This window comes from Cupressus sempervirens, chromosome 1 (assembly GCF_028749045.1).
Source record: "Cupressus sempervirens isolate cs-2001-9-10 chromosome 1, ASM2874904v1, whole genome shotgun sequence".
NCBI lineage: Eukaryota > Viridiplantae > Streptophyta > Pinopsida > Cupressales > Cupressaceae > Cupressus > Cupressus sempervirens.
In genome coordinates, this window is record NC_143118.1 from 342194617 (window position 1) to 342202557 (window position 7941).

The 7941-nt window shown below is 36.8% G+C and overlaps 1 pseudogene; it reads left to right on the top strand.

Annotated features, from left to right (window-relative positions):
* Nucleotides 1-510: 510 nt before the first annotated feature.
* LOC149577611 (uncharacterized) lies at nt 511-7718 on the top strand (annotated as a pseudogene).
* Nucleotides 7719-7941: the final 223 nt, after the last annotated feature.

Consider the following 7941-nt stretch of genomic DNA (forward strand, 5'->3'; position numbering starts at 1 on the left):
TCTCTGAAATACGAGTTGGGCCTTAAGTGAACGAATAGTTAAAATAAGATATTTTGGTTCGCCGCATAAAATTATTCAAGACAGAGGTGGTTTAGTACTGCAACCTGAAAGAGGCGATGCGGAGCTTCCAAAGGACATACGGCTCGCTGAAGACGGTCTTCATTTGGCTATTTATTTTATTTATCAATATCGTCATTCCTCCTGCAGTAATCTGAAGTGCCACCTTAACAAACCTGAAATATTGGTGTATTCATGTGGACCCGACAAATAATAGTAGGTGTGGTCAACAATTGTGCTCTGCCAGTAAAGGTTCATTTAATATATGAAACATCTTCAACATAATTATCATTCATTATGATATACACCATTCCATACGGGTACCATAATTGTGATTTATACCACCTGATACGCGTTAAAAGTAGTACTACACTAAGCTTTTGACATTAGTCAATGTACTCGGTCATGAGGCGATTGACGCGGAATGAGTAAAAGAAATCTCAACGACTTAACATGACTGCAGACTTTGGTTATATCAAAAGCTCGCGTTCTCACGGGGAGAAAAAATATGAGAAAGATCAGGTATGAGAATACTCTCTGTAGAAATTTCTTGTCTTCTGTCTTTTACTACGAGTCGTCAGTGCATACGCCTGGTAAGTACGACAGCATTATTCACTGCTTTGAGGATCACTTTAAACAACATTAAGGAAGAAATTAAGTTTGGAAAAATAAGTTAATTTTAAATTATTTAATATTTTTAATTTAAGAATCAAGTCTTAGTGTGTCACGTTTAAGCCCTCTACTCACCATATTATAAAGATACATTCTGTACATATAGATATTCTAGGGAATATCATGCCAAGTTGCACACTTGAGTTAACAAAATGTCCATCTCCTCATTCATGTCTCACCTCTTGCATTTTGTCTATAAATTCAGTCATTGTGCACTCATTTTGGTCTTCAACCCCTATCCTTAACATCCATATTCTCACAAATTAGGCCTAAACCACGCTTCTAGTACTCTCAATAGCATTCATCCCATCATCATATCATCATTGTCATTTGCTTTCAATTGTGTGCACTATAGGCAATTGGAGCTACATCAGCAATGGAGAAGAAAGAAGGACATGAGAATTACAATTAATTAAAGAGGGTGTTTTACTTGTTTTAATTCCTTCACTTTTATTGGTTTTCATGGTAGATTAGATTGGTTTTTAGCATATGGTGATTGGGTTTTGTGGTTGTGCAAAGTACGATAGGTTTTAACCCATTTTCTAGTCCTACAATGGGATGGATATAGGTGATGAGAAAGATGCTCCCTCTATTGATTAACATAAAGATAGGGTCTCAGAGGACTATTCAGAAACTAAGTTGGATGGCATGGAAATATATGATGATTCTAGGGAGAAGTTCACCCAAAAAATTCATGATAATAAGATTTCTCATTCCCTTGTCAAGTCTCATAAGGGCATCGCTTCCCCTTCCCCTACAAATAAATCAAATAAAGATAAAAATGCCCAAAAGAATAAGGTACATTAGACAAATATTGACAAGGATACTCCTACTAGGATTGAGGATTATCATATCTCCAATTCTAAATATTTACATATCTCTAATTCTAAATATTTACACTCGAGGAATAATAAGAAGGATTTTGTGACTGATGAGACTAATACAATCTCTTCTTACATCGATTTTCTCAGCAAATCCAAGGAAAAAGATAATTTATTGTTGGGCATTGATAGCTAGACTTACAATGAAATCTGCTCTTTGGAAATAAAGTTAATAGCCTAGAGAAAAAAACTAGAGGAGGAAAGCAAGCTAAGGAGGAAGATGGAAGGAAATTATGATGACAATTTGGGTCAACTTAAGAATTGTGAGGATAGGATTAACAAGATCCTTAAGGACACTGATGACAGATTCATCCTTCCGTCCTAAAACTAATGAATGACAAAGGAAAAGTGAACAAAACAAGGTATTGAGGTCAAGGTTGATCTAAACAACAAAGATAAAGATTTAGAGACTGCAAAGGGACCCGACAAAAGGTTAAGGGTTAGGATCAACCAGAAGAATGTTAGCATCTTTGGAGCCTCAAAGAATACTGAAGATGAACTCAATGTGATGTGATGTTAATACAAGTGGTTAAAGATCTGAAGGATATTGTCTAGGTTTAGGTTATTTTTGCTTTGTTGGTTATTTTTTCTATTTTACTATTTCTATTTGTTGTAGTCTATCTTACTATAGGTATTATTTTTGTTAGTTGTTGGATGACAAGAAATCTATTATATATTACTCCAACATAGTTTTACTTTTTGTCTTTTTTGGATGTCTTATGTAATATGTACTTTCTGAATTGGGGTTTTAGGTCTCTACAAAACCTATTTTTACCCTAATCTAAGAAATGAGGTATGGCATGGGGTGTTTAGAATGGTAAGTCATAATCTTACCTTGTCCCTTTTTGTGTCACAATAACTACTACTAAAAATACATGTTGATAATTTCTACCTACAAAAAAAGTGCCAAAAGAAATTATGTACAATAATAATTATTGTTTATTATGTTAATAATAAATAAATACTACAAGCTCATGAGTATTGGTGAATTTATATTTTCAATACACATCAAGTTGCACAAAAAATGTGTATTTGTTTTTTTAAACAATGAACTTCACTATTTACAAGGATAGATATAGTGGCATGTTCTAAGATTCAAAATATATTATATTTTATGTATTAAACATGTATTGTATTTATATACAAACATGCCCAACTAGTGGTGTCACTTATAAACATGTGATATAATGGTACATAATATATTTTACAAATAAAAATGAACTTCCAATGTTGTTTAGATTTTGGGTCATATTGGATTTAGTTAGGTCCTTCATGGGATAACAAACTATGGTCCCTTGATTGTGGAGGGATCTTTAACGATTAACACAAGGTGTTCAATGATTTTTTTTAAAGCCCCTTTCTGAGAAATAATGTATATGACACATAGTATACATGTTACAATCATGTATTATTATGTTTATTAATTAGGATATACTAATTATTTTTATGCACTTGGTAGATATTGGCATAGTAGGGCTTGGTATCTAGGTGACACTTTGAAATGGACTTTTTTTTACCACTATGTATGATGGTTTCTACATAGAGATCTGTGATTATCTAGAAGCCAAAATCTTAGCTTTAAGAAATTAACTCGCACACAGTGACATCAAAAAAATCAAAGTCTAGCATACAATTTATTATTTGTAGATGCACAAAATTAGAATATGCAAATGGTGGTTCATAGATAATCTCGAATTATTGGTCTTAAAAGACTATCCCAATACTAAAAATACATGTACTAATAGTCAATCACACATGTACAAAGAGTTGATCACACATGCACAAACAATCAACCACACATGTAGAAATAGTTGATCTTTTTTTAGCCTTTTTAATATTTGTTTGTTGGTGATTGACTAATTTGTGCACCACTATTGGGATATGTCATAAAGACAATTGGGACATTTCACCAAAAGTATTGTTTTTTTATGAGTGAGTGACTATTGGTGCATGAACATAGTGAGCATCGGGTGAGCATTTTGAAATGACACTTTTTGACCACTTTGCACTCCAGGGTCCCTTTAAAGAGATTTGTAAAAAACCAAAAGATGAAATCTTAGGTTTAAGCTCTTCACTCATCTATAAAAGCACATTAGAAAAACTGATAAAATCTAACTTAAAATTTAGTAATTCTAAAAGCATGAAATTAACTTAAATTGCTATTGAATATTTCCCCTAGTTGGAAAAAAAAAATATATGTTTCACAAACTATTGGTTGTCTAATTAAGATATAGTACTGAAAAGCTGACATGGGAACATAAAAATAGCTCTGAACATAATTCCTCGTCTTTTTAAGTGTTAGTCTTGTAGTGGCATGAAAATTCTCTACTCCATTCATTTATTATATGACAAGTCACCACTACATATGCATGCGCATGACGACTAAACATTACATAATGATTTTGAACATAGTCAATGCTAATGGCTACATAATGATTCTTGAGAAAGGTCAACAAACTTCCCTTTGAGGCAATTGACACAGAGTCAAGAAAATATATTTTTACTGCGGAGTCCTGTGGAAGGGAAGTCATACGATCCTAGGGTAAATTTTACATCACCCATACATATGCGTGGGATATAATACCATGCTCATATCAGCTGTTCAATTACCCTTCACTATGATATGGCGACACCTTTCCATAATTGTGATTTACACCAGCTCTTACACGTTAGAAATAGTACTACACTAATCTTCTGACATTAGTCAATGTGCTCGGTCATGAGGCGATTGATGCTGAATGGGAAAAATAAATCTTTAACAAGACTGCAGACTTTGGTTAGATCAAGGGTTCGTTTGGCTACAGGAATAGAAATAGTGGAATAGGAATAGCTATTTTGGAATACTTCTAGAATAGAAAATGAGGCTAGGTATTCCTGTTCTCTGTTTGGTTCAGCCAATGATAGGAAATTTGCGGACCCCAAAATTTATGTTTTTAAAAATAAATAAACTGGAATAGGAATACGTATTCCAATAACACCTATTTGGGCGGAATTGAAAAACTCCATTTTTAGGTAAAAATTAGAATATGTATTCCTATTTTACTTGGTATTCCAATTCCGATTTAGTGCATCCAAACGAAGAATTCAAAATTTTAAAAATTTATGTATGCCTATTCTGCTTGTATTCCCGTTGCCAAACGGGCCCCAAAGGCTCGTGTTCCCACGGGGAGTATAAAATTGAGACAATCCTGGTATGAGAAAATCTCAGAAGAAATTTGTATGAAGGGTCGTCAATACACACGTTTGGTATGTAGGACAGCATTATTCACTGCTTACTGAGCAATTAAGCTTTAAAAATAAGTTTTTCTGATTATTTAAGACTTTTAATTTAGGAATCAAGTATATTCTGTGAGTATAATTTTTACTTAAAAAGGCGAAGTTTGAAAATGGAGAGGAAAGAAAGGCCAATGGAGGTAACAGTAGCAATAGCAGTTCCTCTGTATATACTCTGCTTGGCGTTGGCGTTGTCAGTTAACAAGGCGACTGCGTCCTTTGGTTACATCAATGGCTCGCGTTCTCAAATGGAGAATAAAGTAGACCACCTCTTTCGCTATAAAAGGGTTGGGAGGCTTCTTGCTGAAGAACCCGAATGGAGCGCTGCCACCAGTTATACCGATGAGAAGGATGTTGAGGCTCTCTTGTCCTTCCGGAAAGCCATTACAAATGATCCAACTCAATTCCTCTCCAACTGGACTGCTCAGAATGCAGACAAGGTGTGTTCGTGGAATGGTATCTGGTGCAGAAGACAGACTAAAAGGATAGTCTCCATCATTCTCCCTAATTTGGGGTTGCAAGGTACAATTTCACCGTCCTTGGGAGGCCTCTCCTTGTTGCGCACTTTGAATCTCTCCGGTAATAATCTCACTGGAAAGATCCCCCCGCAGCTTGGGCAGCTCAAAGTTTTAGGGTTTCTCGACCTCAGCTGGAATCGGTTGTGGGGACCGACCCCTGCAACTCTGGCAAACTGTACACTGCTTCAGCGCATTAGGGTTTCATGCAACAACCTCACGGGGAACATACCAACAGAATTCGGTGGTCTGGGTGAGTTAGAGCACCTCCGGCTGTCCAACAACAGTCTAGGCAGAAGAATTCCAACTTCATTGAGCAATTGCACGTCTCTCCAAGGTATATACATTGGCTATAATTATCTCATTGGTTTAATCCCTTCTGTGTTGGGTTCGTTAAAAAATCTCAATTATATCTACTTGGAAGAAAACTCACTGAGCGGTCATATCCCACCTTCTCTTGGTAACTGTACCCAATTGTCCTTGATAGCACTCTCTCACAACAGTTTAACGGGAAGCATTCCCCAAGAACTCGGATCCCTTCAGCTTTTAGATTCTCTATACCTGCAGTCCAACAGATTACAAGCCAGAATTCCCCCCAGCCTGGGTAATTGCTCTTCCATGAATGTTTTGCTTTTGGGGGATAATCATGTACTGTCAGGTAAAATACCACCTGAGCTAGGAAATCCGAGGGAGCTTGAGCAATTATCAATGTATGGAATGCCTAAGATTGAGGGTTCTATTCCTCCAGAGATAGGGAATTGTAGCAGTCTTGTATGGCTGGATCTCGGATGGGGCGGAGTTACAGGGAGTGTGCCGAGAAGCATATTCCATCTCCCTCTCTCACTTCTTGCCGTAGAGGGAAACCAGATTGAAGACAGGCTGGCAGAATCATTCTTCAATATCACTATGCTCAAATATTTGGATCTGAGCTTCAACAAATTCTATGGGACCGTTCCAAGATCAATTAGCAACTGCACAATCCTGCAGAAGCTAAATCTTTCAAACAATTCATTGCATGGAAATCTGAAAGTAGAATATCCACCTTCATTGGAAATTGTGTCTGCTCATTCTAACAAATTCTCTGGATACCTACCTGCATCCTTGGCCAACTGCAGGCACCTTCAACACTTGGATTTCAGGAATAACAGATTGACAGGTGTCATTCTTGAGTATGTTGCAAATCTTCAAGATCTGAGAGTTTTAAGCCTGGGATATAATGCACCTGAGGGACCTATTCCTCCATGGGTTACAAATCTCACCCACTTGCAGATGCTAGATTTGTCCAACAACAAATTCGTTGGAAACATTCCGTCCCATCTCGAAAATCTCCAGGGCTTTGTTGCTCCACAAGAAACAAAATCAAGAATCAACCAGGATATGACGATTGCAGCAAAGGGACATGAGTACCGCCTGGAGTATGTGATTGCAGAAAACACCATTTTGGACTTGTCAAACAATCTTCTCGGCGGGGAAATACCAGAAAGCATTGGAAGTCTGAGTGGTCTGAGGCTTCTGAATCTGTCTGGAAATCAATTGGAGGGAAGAATAGCAGCATCTCTTGGAAATATCGCTACTCCAGAGCAGTTGGACTTGTCTAGAAATGGCCTGAGTGGGAAAATTCCGCAGGATCTATCGGAACTGACCATGTTGGCGTCCATCAATGTTTCCTTCAACAGACCTGTGGAATGATAACGATTGGAACGCAATTTGACACTTTCAGCGAGACATCCTTCATGGGGAATCCTCCATGTTTGTGTGGGCGCCCCTTGCCAAAGAAATAACAAAACTTCAACGGGAGGCAAGGAAGAAAGGTCGCTGCTGAGTGTTGTGGAAGAACACGTGTCACTGATTGCATTGGGTCTGGGATTTGGCACTTCGTTCGGTGGAACGATCTCTCTATTAGTGGAAAGGACCCAGTTTGGCGTTTGCTTCACGGCTAAGCGCTTTTACTAACATCCGGCCAGCAACAGTAAGAGAACGACATACCTTGTCTGCAGAGGACTCGTCACAAGGTGACAATCTAGTGAGGCTCGCTAGTAGCTACCTTATAGCGATACTTCTGTCATTTATAAATTGTGGTTTTTCTTTGGTTTAGTAAACGACGTACACGTGGTTCCCGTAGGAAGTAGGATAATTTTATAAATGCATTTTACCGTTTAAGAGGAGTGGAAAAGATGTCTTAAACGGGTTTATAATGATGCGAGCAGTCCAGAAACCATGGATTAGTATGGTTGGCGCATTAAGAAAATTCCAATGTATATGTTTTATATATATATATTTGTGATATATAAATAATAAATATATATAATGATTTGCATTATTCTCTGTCTTCACTTTGTTATGAGGCTTAAAGTCTGATCTTTTTGAGGGTGCTTTAAATGATTCATTTAAACTTTTCCGTACTTTCTAAACCTCTAGTTTACATTTACTTAAAACAAGTGTTTTCTAGTGATATTAGTCAATCAACAGATATATGTATTTTGTTAGTGGAATTTTTGTGTAGATTTTTGTTAAAACTATTTTTAACGTTGAAATTTATTGTT